The following is a 20038-nucleotide window of genomic DNA, read 5'->3' on the forward strand; positions in this document are numbered from 1 at the left end:
AAACTATCCTACATCTTTGAAGCAGACTTATTTTTATTTTGAATTACTATAATTATCTTCACAAAATTTTGAAAAAAGTGCTTTGTAAATCCTAAACTATATTAGAAGTAAGAGAAATAAGTTATTTTTTCTTTAATAATTCCTTTATCTAGTTATCCCATTTTTCCTGCACTCTCCTCTTCTCCTCTTTCCCTTCTCCCCTCCCCCCTCCACACACTCACACAGAGCCAATTACCTCTAGGCAGGATAACAATCCTCTTGTCCACTGTGCCCCAGGAATGTCTTTTCACTGTTACTTTCATAGAATTCTGCCTTCTCACCCGTCTCCTATACATTTAGAAAAGTATTTTTACTGGTCTCTCTTGATTGTGATTATCCTTAGATGCTTTATTTATTTACTGTTCTTTCATTTCTGTTGGTTGGAGTGTTCCTGAAGCAAATAATCTCTTTAGATAGGTTTTCTTTTTAAAATGAATCAAATACCTCCATTTTTCCATGTATGGTTAAGCTCAGATTTTTCATGTAATGGTCATCCTGGAATGTATCCTGAGCTCCAATGCTCTTAGAAACTTCTTATTCTATCTCTGCCTTAAGTTTTCTGATGGGTCCGCTTTCCTTTGTTTTGGAAGTCTTTCTCTTGTTGCTTGTTGAACTTGTTACGGAATTGAATTATTAAATTTAACTACTATGTATTTTGGATTTTTTCTGGAGATGACCTGTGTATTCTTTAATTTGGCATTTCATTTTCTGTGTTTAGAAGTTCTGGGCAATTCTCTTGTTTTATTTCCTGAATTATGGTATAAAGATTTTTTGTCTTGTTCTTCTTGGGAGTACTTTTGTTTTCAAGATCAATATATTTTGTTTGCATAGTGAATGTATTTTCTTTTGACGTTACTGGTTTTTTTTGCTTATCTTCTAGATTGTCCTTCACTTCGGTATATTTGTATTCCCAGTCTGTTATTCTCTCTTTAATCTTTGGTGAGATTTACCCATCACAGATTTCAGGTTATTGGTATGTTTTTTTTTTCCTGTCCATTATTTTTGTTGTACAGACCATTAATTCTGCTTATAATTCTAATTTCTCTTTTGAACTACTCAAAACAGCATGTTGTGGATCCATGTTCTCAGATTTCACAAGGCCTGCTTTCTCACCAAGTGTTAGCTCATTTTCCTTTGTTTTGCAATATTTATTTATAAATGCCTGAATTTGTATAGTAGATTGGAGGGCCATATTTCTTTCTTTTTTTTTTAATTTTTAATTTAAAGTTTTAATTGTTCCTGGTTGATTTATATGCATATCGAATTTCAGGTTCTTTGAACTTTCTTCTTTCTGAAATTTTTAGAAATTTCAATCTTTTTTTCCTAATTTTTCACTTTCTGATTCTGTTCCCTTTGATGATGGTTTCCTTGGAGGCTGGATCTCAAATCATCTCAGCCTCCTTTCACATTGGACAATTCATGGTTCACCAGCCTAGGTCTCTTCCCAGAGTGACTTTTGGATGGTGCCTTGGCTCATTCTAGGATATGAAGCCTAAACTTTCCATTGTAAACAGGAAATTGGATGCAAGTCCTTCTAAAATCTATTGTCCATTTATTCTATATGCCAAGAAAACCACTGGTCTCTGGTATCTATTTCATTTGTCATAATTTCAGCATTAGGAAGTTCTGCAATGACATTATAAATTATTCCTCCAGTAATGAGAAAGCAAGACAGTAAATCAGAGTATGCACTGTCATAGCTGATGGCTTGTAGTCTCAGTGCAGCTTTTTCAGTTTTTCATTGAGACATTTATGCACCATGAAGGGGGACCAGGTTCCATGTCTTCCTATTGGCCCATTTGATGGTTCCACACCCTTTGCTTCATGGCATTGATGGGACTGCCGTTGATGCCCTGTGCAACACTGGAAATGTGATTAGTCTTATGATTGACAAAAAAAAATTGCAGATACTGCAGGACCCCTAGTCTGTAATGTTTTTAGAAGAGAGCATATAATATCAGTCCAGTTTTGAAGAACTAGGCTTGGTGCATGCTCAAAGACATGTTAAATTGTACTGTGCCAGGTACTGTGCAAAAATGTCCTTGCTTTCAAGGAGTTTACATTCTATAATGAGAAACAAATTAAACCCAAAATAAGTACAAGCAAATTGTTTACAAAATTAAAAACAACGTGAAGAGAGTGGCTAGCAGTGAGAGGTTAGAAAGGCCTCTTTTATAGAAAGTGGCACTTGAACTAAACTTTTGAGGTGAGGAAAGAATATATTCTAGACCTGGAATACAGTTAGTTCAAGATAGTGTGGATGTTAGATGAAATATATTGTGTGACCTCTCAGAGTGATCAATATGACCAGAAAGAATAATAATCAATGTTGGAGAGGATATGGGAAATCTGGGACACTAATGCATTATTGGTGGAGCGGTGAGCAGATCCAACCTTTTTGGAGAGCAATTTGGAATTATACCCAAAGGGCAATAAAAATGTGCATACCCTTAGATCCAGCAATATTACTAATGGGTCTGTATCCCAGAAATCACAAAAAAAGGGTAAAAACCTCATATAAACAAAAATATTCATAGCAGCTCTGTAGAGGCAAAGAATTGGAAATTAAGGGGATGCCCATCAGTTGGAGAATAGTTGAACAAATTGTGGTATATGTATGTGATGGAACACTATTATTCTGTAAGAATTCATGAGGGATGGCATTTCAGAAAAGCCTGGAAAGACTTGCATAAATTGATGCTAAGTGAGATGAGAAGAACCAGAAGAGCATTATACACACTAACAACAACATAGGGTGATGATCTACCTTAATGGACTTGCTCATTCCCAGGGCAATAATCAAGGATAGTTTTAGGGAATCTGTGATGGAGAATGCCATCTGTATCCAGAGAAGCAACTATGAAGTTTCAATGAAGATCAAAGGTTATTATCTTCAATTTTCAAAACATTGTCTTATGTATTGTATAATTTTGCTATCCCTAATGTTTTCTTTCTTCCTTATGGAACTCTCAACACATTCAATTTTGATCTATGCATATCACAGAAACAAATGTGAGACTATCAAGATCACCTTCCCTTGGAGGGAAGGGGGGGGGGGGATTGTAAAATTCAAAACTTTGCAAAAAGAAGTGATTGATAGAAACTACCATTGTATGTATTTGGAAAACAAATAAAATATGTATATAAATTTAAAAGAAAAAATATATACTGTGTGAGGCCAAGGCAGAAAAGCCTCTTTTATTGTCACAACTTGATTAGACTAGGCAAGCACTGTCCTTGATCCAGGATTCTCTTCCACTGCAATCATCACTTTGACCCATTACCAGAACTAAAAAAGACTATTTTTGGTTTTTTTTTTTTTGTTTTTAGTTTTTTCAAGGCAATGGGGTTAAGTGGCTTGCCCAAGGCCACACAGCTAGGTAATTATTAAGTGTCTGAGGCCTTATTTGAACTCAGGTACTCCTGACTCCAGGGCCAGTGCTGTATCCACTGCACCACCTAGCCACCCCCCACTAAAAAGACTATTGAAGACTCTCAAAGTTCTAGAAACCACCAAGAGGTAGTGAATCTGGGTGTTCTAGAGTTGAAGGAGACACTTTGACCTAGTTCAGCCAGAGTCTAATTTAGTCAGATCTGGCAAAACTGAAAAAATAATAAAACATAATGTTAGTATCCGGCAGAGGAAGGCATGAGAATATAGAAACAATGATAGAGAGGGCTCTGGGAAATTGAGACAGCACTCTTTTGAAAAAACTAATGGTGCAAGACTAGATCAGGTGAAGCAGTGTTTACTGTATTATTGATAAATATCAGGGCTGTCCAGCCTTAACTTTAAAAAGTTTTTATTGAAACAATAGACAGTATATTTTGATTTGCCATTTTAGTGAGAGGTATCCCACTCCCCACAAATATCTGGAAACAATAACTGATTGATTAGTATGGGACCAGTTTTCTTCATTTGAACTTGTCTTCTACATTTGATACTGTTAACTATTTTCTTCTTTTGGATATTCTGTTTTTTTCACAACTGATTCTTCTTGAATCTCCTGCTACTTCATTTTTTAAAAAAAATTTCATTTAAGGCAATGGGTTAAGTGACTTGCTCAAGGTCACACAGGTAATTATTAAGTGTCTGAATTCGGATTTGAACTCAGGTACTCCTGACTCCAGGGCCATTACTCTTATCTACTGTGCCACCTAGCTGGGGACCAGTTTTCTGATCAAACATGTGGTTTACTTGAGATGTATAATTGTGAGAAAACTCCTTGCATCAATTTTCAGATCTGACTGAATCTCTAGTTAGCATAATCTAGATCATTAGTTAAGGATCTCTAAGCAAAAATTAGAAAGGGGTCCAACTTCTTAGCCACTCAAGGCTAGGTTCAAACAATACAACAGAGCCCTCTCATAATTCCCACATTTAAATAAAGTTTTCTCACAGGATAGAAATTGGACTAGACCCATAATTGAATAAAAAGGGAAATTAGATCCAGAATTGAGTCATCAGATGGAGTCAGTGTGATTTACTCATTTCCCACTACCACTTGCTAGTCTAATCCCCTCATTACATACAGAAAATTATTTTATAGTTTTGTGGATTTGAAATTTGTTACCTACTGTGTCTTATTCATATTTATTCATAAAATTCTCATATGAATAATCATTCTGAAGTAACTTTATATATCCATATTTTTAATTAAAAAAATTTAACTGATTAGAGGGGAAATACTCCCATTTTGCAGAAGAGGAAACTGAGACTTAGGTTAAATGATTTACTTATCCATTGTGATGCATGAAGCTAATAATAGTAAGTTTCTTACTGAGGATCTGAACCCAGGTATGTCTAGTTTGACGTGCTTGCCAAAGGGGCACAGAGATAGCCTATTGAATGGTTTAAAGGTATATAATAGCAAGATGAGGCCATTGAATTTGACAACTAGAAGTTATTAATGACTTAAGAAAGGAGTTTCTCTAGTGTTGTGCAGATGGAATTCTAAGGGTTGAGAGGCTAGAGATATCAGAGGTAGGACAACTTTTTCAAAAAGTTTGGTCATGAACAGGAAGATAGGGATGTAATCTTAGCTAGATAACTTAAAGGTCAAGAGAGAACGTTTTAGGATTGAGCACCTCAAACTAGGCATGTCTAAAACAAAACCTATACCTCATTATTTTTGTGTATGGACATCACCATTATATAATCACACACAAGATATATTGGAAGGGGATAGTGAAGAGGAAGGGATTTATAGGATTTTTAGGTGTTGAAGAAGACTTGAGAGGTTATCTAGTTCACTCATTAGAAATAAGGAAATAAGCTTAGAGAAATAGGACTTACCCAAAATCACACACACAGCAAAGTCAGAATTTGAATCCAGGGCTTCTGATTCTAGATCCAGAGCTCTTTCTTCAATATCATTGTATTGAAGTAAATTGAAGCTACATGATAGAGATAGAGAGTTAATGTTTGCTGAAGCAAAGATTTCAAAAAGGCAAGGAGTGAAAAAAATACAATATCCATGTGGAGGAATTAGACTTGGCAAGATGATTGGATACTTCATCCTAAAGTTTGAAAGGTTGGAGGAAAGAATAAATGTTATTGTTAAGAATTTTTAGGGAATGGAAAGAAATTGAGGGATTTTCTGTCATTGATTCTTCTTAATGAAGTAGGAGGCAAAGTAACTTGCACTAGGTAAGGGTGGGAATGGGGAGATTGGGATTTTGATGTGAGGGGTTTGGAATAGTTCAGTCACTGTGGGGAATGAGAAGGGATCCATTATATATCAGTACAGTAGGGAAGATTGCCAAGAAGCCTCATGCAGAAGGTGAGGTTATGGGCTTCAGGTAGATGGAAATCCAGGCTATGGTGACATTGATGTATTGTAAATTTATATTAACTAAAATCAACTTTGTTTTTTAAATTTTATTTAGAGTTGCTTGAACCCCTTGGAGCCAGAACAGAGGAATTTAGTAGTCTTGAGTTGTGTAAGAGGATCCAGATAAAGATTAAGAAGTTTGGTCTATGAATTTGTGCTGTCCAAATAATTTCATGACAGAGAAAGAAGTTTGGGGGGGGAAGTGCAAACTCACATAGTAACAGTGTATGAGAATTCCTGGCTTAGTAATGAGAGAGAGAGAGAGAGAGAGAGAGAGAGAGAGAGAGAGAGAGAGAGAGAGATCCTTACTTTGTAAACCTTGCAGAAATAGAACTTTCTGAGCCGGAATGCTATTTTAATGTCTGGGTGCTATTAACCCCATAGCTAATGTTGAAATTAACTCATATAAAATGAGCCACAGTCGAGATTTTATTTGAGACACCTGTTTTATTGATACCAAATGAGATATCTGTGTACATATCAGAATAATTGTGATATATAGAATACTGTGTGCTTCAGGCTGTAAAGAAGAGATTGTTTCTATCTTTGTAAATGTCTAAACATATAAACAATTTATATAAATTACATTATTTTATCTACTTTATATTTGTGATAATTAACATTTGTTAATGTACTAAAAATTGAGGATACAAAGAAAGACAAAAATATGATCCTTATTTTCAAGGGGCTCACATTCAAATGATAACTACAGCATGCAAATAACTGTGTATATGCAAGAGATATACAAATTGAATATAATCAGAGTACTAACAGTGAAGAGAACCAGAAATTCCTATAAAAGGCTGGATATGGAGTTAAGTCTTGAAAGAAGCCAGAGCTTAAGGAGGGAGAATAATCCAGGCATGGTAAATATATAGAATCAGGAGCATTATGTTAGGAATTTCATAGATATGTGAAGAAGAACAAGAAGAGGGTCCCTGGATCTGTGGAGGGGGAAATAAAATTTAAGAAGACGTAAAAGATAAAAAGGAGCCAGATTGGGAAAGAAACAATTTTTTTAACATTTTAACATTTTATTTTTTTTCCTATTATATACAATAGTAATATGTATCCATCATTTTTTACAAGGCTCTAAATTCTTCAATTTTTCCCCTCCCCCTTCCCTCCCACAGAAGGCTGTCTGATAGTCTCTACATTGTTTCCATGCCATACATTGATGTAAATTGAATGTGTTATAAGAGTAAACATGAACCCCCCCCCCCCCCAGAAGATGGGAAACCAAGAATACAGAGAGAGAGAAAAAAATGTTCTTCAGTCTGTGTTAGGATTTCAATGTCTCTCTCTCTCTGGGGTGAGTTGCTTTGTTTATCATAAGTCCACCAGAAAAGTTGCTTCAATATTTTTCCAACAGTTGCTATTACTAGCTGTATTTCCCTCCACTCCATTTCTCCTCACTCTCATTTATTCTATTCTCTCTCTCTCTCTCTCTCTCTCTCTCTCTCTCTCTCTCTCTCTCTCTCTCCCCTTTCATCCTGGCACTGTCCAAAAGTGTGTTGAATCTGAGTACCCTCTCCTCCGATCTTCCCTCTCTTCTATCACCTATTCCCCCCTCCCCTCCCCCCATTCCCCCTTATCCTATCCCTTTCTTATTTTTCTCTCTAGGGTAAGATAGATTTCCTCACCCTATTAAGTTTATGTTATTTCCTCTCTGAGCCATTTCTGATGAGAATGAAGGCTCACTCATTCCTTGCCTAGCCACTTTCCACTCCATTGAAAAAGCTTTTTCTTGACTCTTATGTGAAATTTCTTAACTTCTTCTCCTTCATCTCCTTTCCCTTCCTTCCAATACTTTGCTTTATCACCCATTGACTCCATCTTTTTACTATATTATACCATTATATTCCTGCTCCTTCCTATGTCCTGTGTGTGTGTATACATATATATGTGTATGTGTGTGTGTGTGTGTGTGTGTGTGTGTGTGTACATATATATATTCTCCTTCTAACAGCTCTTATAAATGAGAAAGTTCATATGAGTTATCACTATCTTCTTCCCATTCAGGAATACAAACAGTTCAATATCATGAAGTTTCTCATAGTTAGCCCTTCTCTTCTATTCCCTCTCTGGTCCACCAGAGTCCTGTACTTGGAGATCAAACTTTCTGTTCAGCTCTGGTCATTTCAATAAGAAAGTTTGAAAGTCCCTTGTTTCATTGAAAGTCCATCTTTTCCCCTGAAAGAGGATGTTCAGTTTTGCTGGGTAGTTGATTCTCAGTTGTAAACCAAGATCTTTTGCCTTCTAGAATATCATATTCCAATCCCTACAAGCCCTTAATGTAGGTGCTGCCAGATCCTGTGTAATCCTGACTATGGAGCCTCGGTATTTGAATTATCTGTTTCTGGCAGCTTTTAGAATTTTCTCTTTGATTTGGGAGTTTTGGGATTTGGGTATAATATTCCTGGAAGGTTTTCTTTTGGGATCTCTTTCAGGAGGTGACTGATGAAGTCTCTCGACTTCTGTTTTACCCTCTGCTTCTAGGATCTTAGGGCAATTTTGCTGTATTATTTCTTGAAAAATGAAGTCTAGCCTCTTCTCCTGGTAATGGCTTTCAGATAGCCCAATAATTTTTAAATTATTTCTTCTGGATCTGTTTTTGAAGTTGGTTGTTTTTCCAGTGAGATATTTCACATTTTCTTCTAACTTTTGGCTGTATTTTGGAAGTTATTTCTTCCTGATTTCTTGCAAAGTCATCAGCTTCCTTTATTCCCATTCTTCATTTGAAGGAGTTATTTTCTTCAGAAAGCTTTTTTTTTTAATCTCCTTTTCCAGCTGGCTAATTCTGCTTTTTTAAGGCATTCTCCTCATTTGCCTTTTGTTTTGCTTTTTTCCATTAGGCCTAAATTGGTTTTTAACATATTATTTTCTTCAGTTTTTTCTGTATATCTTTTACTAAGCTGTTGATTTGGTTTTCATGATTTTTCTGCATCATTCTCATTTTTCCTCCCCATTTTTTCCTCCATCTCCCTTAATTGCTTTTCAAAGTCTTTTGTGAGCTCATTCATAGTCTGATCCCATTTTCTATTTCTCTCCGAGGTTTTGAATACTGAAGCTTCGATTTTGTCATTATCTGAGTATGTTTTGATCTTCCATGGGACTAGAGTAATTCTCTGTGGTCAGATTCTTCTTTTTCTGTTGCTTACTCATTTCCTCAGCCCAAGACTAATTTACAGCACTTTAAAGGCTCGGTTTTTTGTTTTGTTTTGGGGTTTTTTTGGGGGGGGCACCTCACTGGCACCTTCATTCCTCCAAAGTCTTATGCTCTCTTGCCTGTGCTTTGATATTGTATATGGTCCCCCATACTTCCCTCTGCCCAGGGCAATAAGGAGGGATCCTGCTATCTTAGTATGGAAGCCCAAACTACAATATCTGAGTGTAGGCAAACAGCAGAGTCCTACCCCAAGGAGAGCAGAGAAATCTCTGCAGACATCCTTTATTGTCTCTGGGGGGTGCAGGCTGCTTTCTCCAGATTCTCACTGCAGGTTCTGTGGCCTGTGCTCCTCACTCTACACTCACCCAGGTGCAGCAGAGTGCTCCCCTCCCTCCCCCTTCAAGCTGTTGACTGTGATTTCTGAGCTGAGCTGAGCTGGGCTGGGCTGGGCTGGGCTGGGCTGGGCTGGGCTGCTCTGCTTTTTTTTTTCCAACCCCTGGTCCTGGTGAAACACACCTTTCCTGCAGAACTTCTAAGTTATCTTGGACTGGGAAAATGTATCACTCAGTCTTTCTGTGGGTTCTGCCCCTCTAAATTTTGGCTAGAGCCATCATTTGTTTTGTTTTGGGTTTTTTTTTTTGGAGTTTGGGGGGGGTTCCTGGGAAATGCTGCCTTCATGTCACCATCTTGGCTCCCAAAAGAGACAATTTTAATAGAGAGCCATTTGCATTTATTGGTTAGAGGTGTGACATAGTCAAAAATTTATCTTGAAGAAAATCACTTCCTAAGTAGATCATGGAAGGAAAGAGATGAGGCAAAAGACTAATCAGAAGGCTGGGAGGTGACATGAGGATTAGCACCAAATTGATATCTTTTGTGAGTGGGAGAAAGGTGAATATGAGTGAGGATCCATGGATGACACCAAGTTTTCTTTTTTTTGTTGTTTTTGTTTTGTTTTGATTTTTACTTAATTTTCATTTTTAAAATTTCATTTATTTTGAGTTTTATAATTTTTCCCCCTAATCTTGCTTCCCTCCCCCAACCCCCCACAGAAGGCAATTTGCCAGTCTTTATATTTGTTTCCATGGTATACATTGATTGTGATGAGAGAGAAATCATATCCTTAAGGAAGAAAAATGAAAATATAAGAGATAGCAGAACTATACATAATAAGATATCAGTTTTTTCCTAAATTAAAAATAATAGCCCTTGGTGTTTGTTCAAACTCCACATTTCTTTCTCTGAATACAAATGGTATTCTCTATTGCAGATACCCCAAAATTGTCCCTGATTGTTGCACTGATAAAATGAGCAAGTCCATCAGGGTTGATTATCACCCTCATGTTGCTGTTAGAGTGTACAGTATTTTTCTGGTTCTGCTCCATCTCTCTGAGCCTCAGTTCGTGCAAATCCCTCCAGGCTTCTCTGAATTCCCATCCCTCTTGGTTTCTAATAGAACAGTAGTGTTCCATGACATACATATACCACAGTTTGTTAAACCATTCCCTAATTGAATGACATTTACTTGATTTCCAATTCTTTGCCACCACAAACAGGGCTGCTATGAATATTTTTGTACGAGTGATGTTTTTACCCTTTTTCATCATCTCTTCAGGATATAGACCCAGTAGTGATATTGCTGGATCAAAGGGCATGGATATTTTTGTTGTCCTTTGGGCTTAATTCCAAATTGCTCTCCAGAAAGGTTGGATGAGTTCACAGCTCCACCCACAATGTATTAGTGTCCCAGATTTTCCACATCCCTTCCAACATTGATCATTGTCCTTTCTGATCATATTGGCTAGTCTAAGAGGTGTGAGATACTTTAATTTGCATCTCTCTAATAAGTAATGATTTAGAGCAATTTTTAAAATGACTATGGATTGCTTTGATTTCCTCATCTGTATATTGCCTCCCCATATCCTTTGACCATTTGCCATTTGGGAAATGGCTTGGGGTTTTTTTTTTATGATTTGACTCATTTCTCTGTATATTTAAGAAATGAGTCCTTTGTCAGAAATACTAGTTGTAAAGATTGTTTCCCAGTTTACCACATTTCTTTTGATCTTGGTTACAGTGGTTTTGTCTGTGCAAAAGCTTTTTAATTTAATGTAATCAAAATCATCTAGTTTGTTTTTAATCATCTCCATCTTTTCCTTAGTCATAAATTGCTTCCCTTTCCATAGATCTGACAGGTAAACTACTATTTGTTCTTCTAGTTTGCTTATAATATTTTTTTTTAATGTCTGAATCCTGTATCCATTTGGCTCTTATCTTGATATAGCGTGTGAGGTGTTGGTCTAATCTAAGTTTCTTCCACACTAACTTCCAATTTTCCCAACAGTTTTTATCAAAGAGAGAGTTTTTATTCCAATAACTGGACTCTTTTGGGTTATCAAGCAGTAGATTACTATAATCATTTCCTGCTATTGCACCTAGTCTATTCCACTGATCCACCACTATTTCTTAGCCAATATCAGACAATTTTGATGACTGATTTTTTTATAATATAATTTTAGATCTGGTAGGGATAAGCCACCTTCTTTTGCACTTTTTTCATTGAATCCCTGGAAATTCTTGACTTTTTATTTCTCTATATGAATTTACTTACAACTTTTTCTAACTCATTAAATATTTTTTTTGGAGTTTTTATTGGTAGGGCACTAAACAGGTAGTTTAGTTTTGGTAGAATTGTCATTTTTATTATATTAACTCGATCTATCCATGAGCAGTTGCTATTTACCTAGTTACTAAAATCTGATTTTATTTGTGTGAGAAGTTTTTTGGTAATTGTTTTCAAAAAGTTTTTGAGTCTGCCTTGGCAAATAGACTCCCAGGTATTTTATATTGTCTGAAGTTACTTTGCTAATTGTTTCCAGTAGTTTTTTAGATCATTTTTTGGAATTCTCTAGGTATACCATCATGTCATCTGAAGAGAGTGAGAGTTTTGTCTCTTCTTTCCCAATTCTAATTCCTTCAATTTCTTTTTCTTCTCTTATTGCTGAAGCTAACATTTCTAATATAATATCGAATAGTAGTGGTGATAATGGGCCTCCTTGTTTCACTCCTGATCTTATTGGGAATGCCTCTAGCCTATCCCCATTGCATATAATGCTTGTTGATGGTTTCAGATAGATACTGCTTATTATTCTAAGGAACAGGCTATTTATTACTAAATTCTTTAAGTGTTTTTAGTAGGAATGGATGCTGTGTTTTGTCAAAAGCTTTTTCAGCATCTATTGATATGATCATATAATTTCTGATATGTTTGTTGTTGATATAATTGAGTATACTAACAGTTTTCCTAATATTGAACCAACCCTGCATTCCTGGAATAAATCCTACTTGATCATAATGTATTGTCCTAGTGGTAACTTGTTGTAATCGTTTTGCTAAGATTTTGTGTAAGAATTTTGCATCTATATTCATCAGGGAGATGGGTCTATAATTTTCTTTCTCTTTTAAATTTTCCTAGTTTAGGTATCAGCACCATATTGGACACCAAGTTTTCAAGACTATGTCTGAGAGGATGTGTTGCCTCTGACAGTAACAGAAAAATTGGGAAAAGGGAAGTTTTGGAAGAAAATATAATTAATGAGTTCTGTTTTGGATGTTGTTTAAGTTAAGGATGCCTACAAGATACTCAGTTTGAAAAGTCTGAAAGGCAGTAATAGTTGGTGATGTGATGCAGCACTGGAGCTCTTGAGAAATATTAGAGCTAGATGTATAGACCTGGGAATCACCTGCATAGAGATGGTAATTAAACCCATGGGAGCTGATGACATCATCAAATGATACTTAGGACGAAAAACCAGGAGAGAGTAATATCAAGAAAACTTATAGAGGAAAGAGTGTCCAGGAGAAAAGGGTATCAGCAATGTCAAAAGTTGCAGAAGTTTTCTTAAAAAATTTAACCAAGAAGGGAAGTAGAGATATAGGGTGTAGGATGTTAGCCAATAGTCTAAAAGTGATTGGATAAATATTTCACCAAAAAAAAATGTCCATAGAGTTGAGTTACCTTCTTTTTAAGTTATAAGCAATCATATCCTTCATTGTGCTTATATATAGGAGGCATATTTGTTGAGTAAATGCTATAGAATAATTTGGTTATGAAAGCAGTTTAGAAAATTATGCCATCCGTACATTACAATGTCTGTTCATCTTATCTAGAGATCCCACTGCTAAGGCAAATGCTCTAAGGAGGTCAACATCTGATAGAAATGTCCCAGACATACCAAAATATTCATGACATCATTTTTTGTAGTAATAACTAAAAACAAAGATGATACTCCTCAGTTGGGAAATGGTTAAATGGGTGGTGGATGGTACATAAGAATATGGGATTCTCTAAGTGCTGTAAGAAATGCCACATTCTATGAATTGCTCCATGTATTTTGGAAAGGAAATTGGAATAATATCAAAAGGTGAATGAAATGTCCAAACCTTAAGCCCAGATATTATTCTACTGCTAGGCATATATCCCTAGGAATTCAAAGAGAAAGGTCCCATGTATGCTAAATAGTCATTACTGAATTTAAGAAGTAAATACCAAGTAGCTACTATGGCAGTGTAAATAATGGAGTAAAAAAAAGTCCAGATTCTATGTAATTATAGTGATCCAGTTTGAACTCAAAGAAGAGTTAAGAAAATTTTTCTCTTTCCTTACACTGTAGAGGTAGTAGATTGTGTGATTTATTTCATAATACTGAAATCCTATTCCAATATATGAGCAGTAGGAGTAGTTTGTTTAGCCAATAATTTTTAAACCTTTGTTACCAGGGAATTCTTGCTCGGTAATTTGTCAGAAGTTGCCCTTCTACATCTGGTACAGTGGATCACTCAGAGTCAGAGGATTTAAACTAAGTTCTTTTACTAAAATCATATTCCAGGATCTTCAAAAACAATTTTCATGCCAGTTTAAAATCAATCCAGAGAGTAAAACATCAAATAAAAGCCACTAAGAAAAGTGCTAAAAAGCAGTCCCTCAAAGGGGTTCACAGGTATCTTTTAGGAGCTCTCTCCCCCAAATCTCAAAAACACTTTTATACTCTTCTAGCCAAAAGCACCAACATTTTGGTCCCAGGTAAATCCACTTAAGTGCAAAACTAACTCCAGTTACCCCATATCTGCATAATTTTCTTGCCTTAAATCCTCTTACTGACCCATATCCCCAATCCAGGCCTCAACAGTGATACAGGGAGATATTGACATAGGAGATGTTGTAATTGGAAAAAATTTTTACACTTGTAATCTTACACTTGTCTGAGAGGGGAATGTTTAGGAGAAATATAAAAGAAATACTGTCTAGTAAGAACTGGTTATCTGTGCCTGGGAGGCAAATTGACTCCTATTGTTCCATTGTTAAATGTAAACTTTATCCTCCACACTCCCAGTCTACAGCCTTTTTACCTGATTTCAGTCATCTTAGAGGTGGAGGGATTTCCCCTTTGCCCATATTCTCCAAGTGCTTCTATGCCCAGTAGTGGGCAAGACTAAAAAGCCTGGCCTAGACTCCCCTTGTAGGGCTTGAATCTCCAGCCTAGTCAATTCTCCTGCCTTGCTCACACTTGCTCACTTTCTCTGTCTGTCTGTCTGTCTGTCTCTCTCTCTCTCTCTCTCTCTCTCTCTCTCTCTCTCTCTCTGTCTCCCCCTCTCTCCCTCTCTCCCTCTCTCCAACCTCACCTAGTCTTTTGTTATTTACTCCTGTCCTAAAGGTGCTTGCTGTTCCTCTAGGAGGAGAAAAGATTTTGAACTGTAAAATGTACAGGCTTGTATAATAAATTCTGAGTAGTTTTCAAACTCAAGGGTGTTATATGTGAATTCCTTTACCTTTCATGACCTCCTAATCTTAATTGGATACACCAATCCTCTGGCACTAACAGTATAGTTCCATAATAGTAAGGCATGTGGAAGAAAGATATATATTGAGAAATTAATGTGCTGTCAAAATCAGAAGAATCATTTAATGTTAATTTTGAAAGAAGTGTCATTTTGATATTATAAACAGAAAAATGCTACCCAGATTGCCATATGATACAAGTACTATAAAAATGATCAAATCATTCAAACAATGTATGTGGAAACTATATTTTTTCCATTTAAATTTGGGTGTTTAAGCAAAATGATGATTTTTTTTCTTTTACCTTCTTTTGTTTGTTCTTGCAAGGCAGTGGGATTAAGTGATTTGCCCAAAGTCACACAGCTAGGTAATTTATTAAGTGTCTGAGGCTAGATTTGAATTTAGGTCCTCCTGATTCCAGGGTCAGTGCTCTATCCACTGCGCCATCTCTAGCTGCCTTTCCACTGTGCCACCTAGCTGCCTGACTTTTTTTCTTTTATAACTTGATTTTATCTCAATAAGATTTTATAAATTTTCCTCTCTAATTCAGTGCTTTAATTTAATTAACCTTAATTTAAAATTTTTATTAACCTTAATAGTTGAAAAGAATAAATAACAGACGAGTTGAAAATACTGCAGCTGTTTGTTTTGAGTACATTGGTTTAGTTGTATATATTTTTGAAATTAGAAAAAAAAATCTGAATTATAGACTTATTTTAAGTACATACATTGAATAAGACAGTATAAGATTCTGTGTGATGGTCAGGATGAAAATACTTGAAAGGACATAAGGAGGGAAAAACTAAAATAATTGCTTAAAGCTGGGATAAAAAGGTCTGAAAAAAGTATATAGGAAAATACATACCTAAACAAGAAGGAAAATTAGAAATGAGCAGTCACAAATCCTAGAAGTACCTTGGGACCTGAATAATTCCTGTAGCACTTAAAATTCTATAAAAGGAGAGGTATAGTGGTAAGACTATTTCAGGAAGAGAGTTTGGAGGTAACATCCAAAATTTTGCTCTGGACTCAGTAATTTCTATTTCTGGCTAGATTCAGACAGGTAATCTGTATTATAGTTACTGTGAAAAAATATCCATATGAATACTGAATTCTGATAAATTTTGATTGTCTTTCCTAGGGTCATTCTAATTTCATCATCAATCCATTCATTCTGCTTAATTTAAAGATAGGACATTCTTGGCTTTTCTAGCATTCCAGGTCAGATAAAAGACCCTTGCTATGTTTCCATTGACATCTTCTTTTGCCTCATGGTAATCAGGAAGAAGAAATACTTAAGTGATGGTGTGATCACTATCATTTTATGTATGAAGCCTTCCTTCTCAGAAAAAAATTTCCCCTTAAATCATCTATTGTTCTTGCCTGTTAATTCTTTCTCCATATTTATTTTCTTATATCTGTATAGAAATCTTGGTTCCTACCCCTCTGGATATGATGAAAACTAAAATTTTCATTTTCATTGTTGGGGCAACTAACTCAGATTCATCCTCTTTTAATATAGAATTCCTTTTTAATATTTTATTTCATTTGATTTTTTGATTAATAAAAATGTATTCATTCTCCCTCACATCTGTTCCCTTTTTAAAATTAAAAAACCTTTGAAACATAGTCATGAAAAGCAAATTCTCACATTGTCCATGTCCAAAAATATATCTGGCTTCCTTCTTTAAAAAAAATTTTTTTTAAACTGTTTAGTTGACCACAGTCTGCAATTGTTGCTGGAGAAATGTGTCATCAATTAAGATTGAGAGTTGTTGAAAGTGTAAGAATTCACATCTATCCCTGGAGTTGAAATAGCTCAGGATTTATTTTACAAGCTTGCAAAGTTCACAGTTTGAAACCTTTTTTTTCTGAAGAGACAGCTAGCTAGCTAACTACTTATAAGCATCTTGAGGACAGAATGAATAACAAAAAGGACTAGGCGAGGTGCCTGAGAAAAAGGAGAAAGTCATGAGAGTTGATATAGGCTCAAGTTCGGCCACATGGAATAGAATTGTTCCAGTTTTCTTAGGTTCTATCTTAAGAGAGAGAGAGAGAAACCCCAGGCCCATCTTGGAAAGGGATGGAAGGAAAGAGCTTCTCTTCTGGTCCTACACTTAAATACATAGCCCTGGGCAATGAGTAGAAATTTTCTATTTAATGATGGTGATATGAAAACAAATTCTATGAATATAAATTTAAACTAATATATTGTAGAATCAGTCAAATCAAACTATGACTTGAAGAGGTAACATTCCTGTTTCAAACAGCATCTGCCCTTCTCTAGACTCACGGCAACAATTTTTTTTTAAAGATCATTGACTAAGACTTGGGACTCAATAGCTTGTGCTTCTTATTTAAAATAACATTAATTGTTCTTAATAAAACTGATTTTAATTATAAAAGTATTACAGTATATAGATTAAAAACATAAGAATACTTTTCTAGTTTGTTTTGAGCTTTTCCACTGACCAGTCCTATTTCCTATTTGTAATACATCTTGCTCAGTAAGAATAAAAGATGTGGGGCGGCTAGGTGGCGCAATGGATAAAGCACTGGTCCTGGAGTCAGGAGTACCTGGGTTCAAATGCGGTCTCAGACACTTAATAATTACCTAGCTGTGTGGCCTTGGGCAAGCCACTTAACCCCATTTGCCTTGCAAAAACCTAAAAAAAAGAATAAAAGATGTAATATCAATTGGAAGGATTTTAGAATCCTTGAATTGGATTTTCAAGACAAAGCATGTGTAAGTAATACAACAGATTTAGAATCAAAGTAATGGGTTCCAAACTGTCACTGAAATATCAAATTTAATTCAACAAAATTTTTCAGCACGGATTGCAAGTCACTGTACTAAGTTCTAAGAGTAGAAATAAAATGGAAACAATGCCTGTCCTTGCAAAGGGATTTTAAAATGTACATAACCTAGGGCAGTGGAACCAGAGGCCCTTAATCAGCTCTGGACCTTTATCCTTTTTCTCATCTTTAACTCTAGAGTCTTATAATGAGGTTCCTTTAAACTCTAAACTTGAGATCCTGTGACTTAGTTAATCAATATGAATGAATGAATGAATGAATGAATGAATGAATGAATGAATAGCAATGTTTAGTGCTTATTAATGGGAAACTTGTCAGCTTCTTCTCTCAAAGCATCTACTTTTAATACCCCATGATGTAGTTAGCCTATCAAATAGGTGTTGTCACCTCTCTTAACTTTGTGTTTTAAACCAATTTCTTTCTCTTTTTCCTGGTCCAAACATCCTTTTCCTTGGCAGAGAAAAACCTGCTTAATAAATTGGAACTGAGTATCTCTGCCTTGTCACTGCTGTTCATTATGTCAATCTGATTTGGCATTAGTTCATTGTCCAAGAGTCAGGGGAGATGAGAAAAGAAAAAAGGCTGTTGAACTTGACCTTTAAACTGTCTTTTCCTCTTTGTATTCCCCGAAGTGCTTTACCACAGTGCCTGGCACATAGTAGTTATTTAATAAAAATTTATTGATTGATAAGCAGTTGAGAAGAAGCCATTTGAGAATGAGAGGTTGAAGATGCATGAAAAGAGATAATTTCTGATTACAAGTTGTTTCTTGGAGTAGGAAAGAAAACGTTTATAGCCCTAACCTAGCGAGCATAGATAGAGCAAACTGATTATACCTAAATGGAGAAAACCAAGTTTTTCTTTCTTTTCCTCAATTACATGCAAAATAACATTTTTTTTGACTTTTAGTTTTTTAATTTTGAATTCCAAATCTTCTTCCTCCCTCTCCCCATCCTCAAGCAGGTGCAATTTGATATCCATTATATAGGTATAGTCTTGCAGAACATTTCCATTTTAGCCATATTACTAAAATGAAAAATACAGACCAAAAAACCAAGAATAATAAACAAAATTTTGAAAGTATGCTTCATACCAATCAAAATTCCCCCAAAATTACTTTAATGAGTTAGAAAAATTGTAAGTAAATTCATATGGAGAAATAAAAAAGTCAAGAATTTCCAGAATGCAATGGGAAAAAAAGTACAAAAGAAGGTGGCTTAGCCCTACCAGATATAAAATTGTATTATAAAGCATCAGTCATCAAAACTGTCTGGTTTTAGCTAATAAATAGAGTGGTGGATCAGTGGAATAGACTAGGTGCAATAGCAGAATATGATTATAGTAATCTGCTGTTTGATAAACGCAAAGAGTTCAGCTATTGGGATAAAAACTCTCTCTTCAATAAAAACTATTGGGAAAATTGGAAGTTAGTGTGGCAGAAACTTGGATTAGACCAACACCTCACACCCTTTACCAAGATAAGATCCAAATGGATATAGAATTTAGACATAAAAAACAATATTATAAGCAAACTAGGAAATCAAGGAATAGTTTACCTGTCAGATCTATGAAAAGGGAAGTAGTTTATGACCAAGGAAGAGATGGAGAAAATCATTAAAAACAAACTAGATAATTTTGATTACATTAAATTAAAATGCTTTTACATATACAAAACCACTGTAACCAAGATCAAAAGAAATATAGTAAAGTGGAAACAATTTTCACAACTAGTATTTCTGACAAAGGACTCATTTCTAAAATATGCAGAGAACTGAGTCAAATTTAAAAAAAAAGTCATTCCCCAGTTGACAAATGGTCAAAGAATATGCAAAAGCAATTTACAGATGAGGAAATCAAAGCAATCCATAGTCATATGAAAAATTGCTCTAAATCATTACTTATTAGAGAAATGAAAATTAAAGCTTCTCTGAGGTATCACCTCACACCTCTCAGAGTGGCCAATATGACCAGAAAGGATAATGATCATTGTTGGAAGGGTTATGGGAAATCTGGGACACCATTACACTGTTGGTGAGACTGTGAACTCATCCAGCCTTTCTGGAGAGCAATTTGGAATTACGCCCAAAGGGCAACAAAAATGTGCATACCCTTTGGTCCAACAATACCACTACTGGGTCCATACCCTGAAGAGATGATGAAAAAGGGTAAAAACATCACTTGTACAACAAATATTCATAGCAGCCCAGTTTGTGGTGGCAAAAAATTAGAAATCAAGTAAATGTGCTTCAATTGGGGAATGGTTTAACAAACTGGTGTCTGTGTTTGTGTGTGTGTATGTGTGTGTGTGTCGTGGAACACCATTGTTCTATTAGAAACCAA

The 20038-nt window shown here is 35.5% G+C and overlaps 1 protein-coding gene across 6 annotated transcripts in view; it reads left to right on the forward strand.

The window, feature by feature from the left end:
• The window catches only part of RAPH1 (Ras association (RalGDS/AF-6) and pleckstrin homology domains 1), a 102745-nt gene that overhangs the window by 11470 nt on the left and 71237 nt on the right, over window positions 1–20038 (forward strand). For 2 of the 6 annotated variants that reach the window (XM_074191576.1, XM_074191578.1), the window contains exon 1: window positions 2–20038. This exon is cut by the window's right edge and continues 9195 nt beyond it. The exons of 1 other annotated variant lie outside the window; for it this stretch is intronic. The gene's annotated coding sequence lies outside the window, so the exon portion shown is untranslated. 3 more of the 6 variants (XM_074191577.1, XM_074191579.1, XM_074191580.1) reach the window with 3 other exon arrangements.

Source organism: Macrotis lagotis, chromosome 6, assembly GCF_037893015.1.
Source record: "Macrotis lagotis isolate mMagLag1 chromosome 6, bilby.v1.9.chrom.fasta, whole genome shotgun sequence".
NCBI classification, from domain to species: Eukaryota; Metazoa; Chordata; class Mammalia; order Peramelemorphia; family Peramelidae; genus Macrotis; species Macrotis lagotis.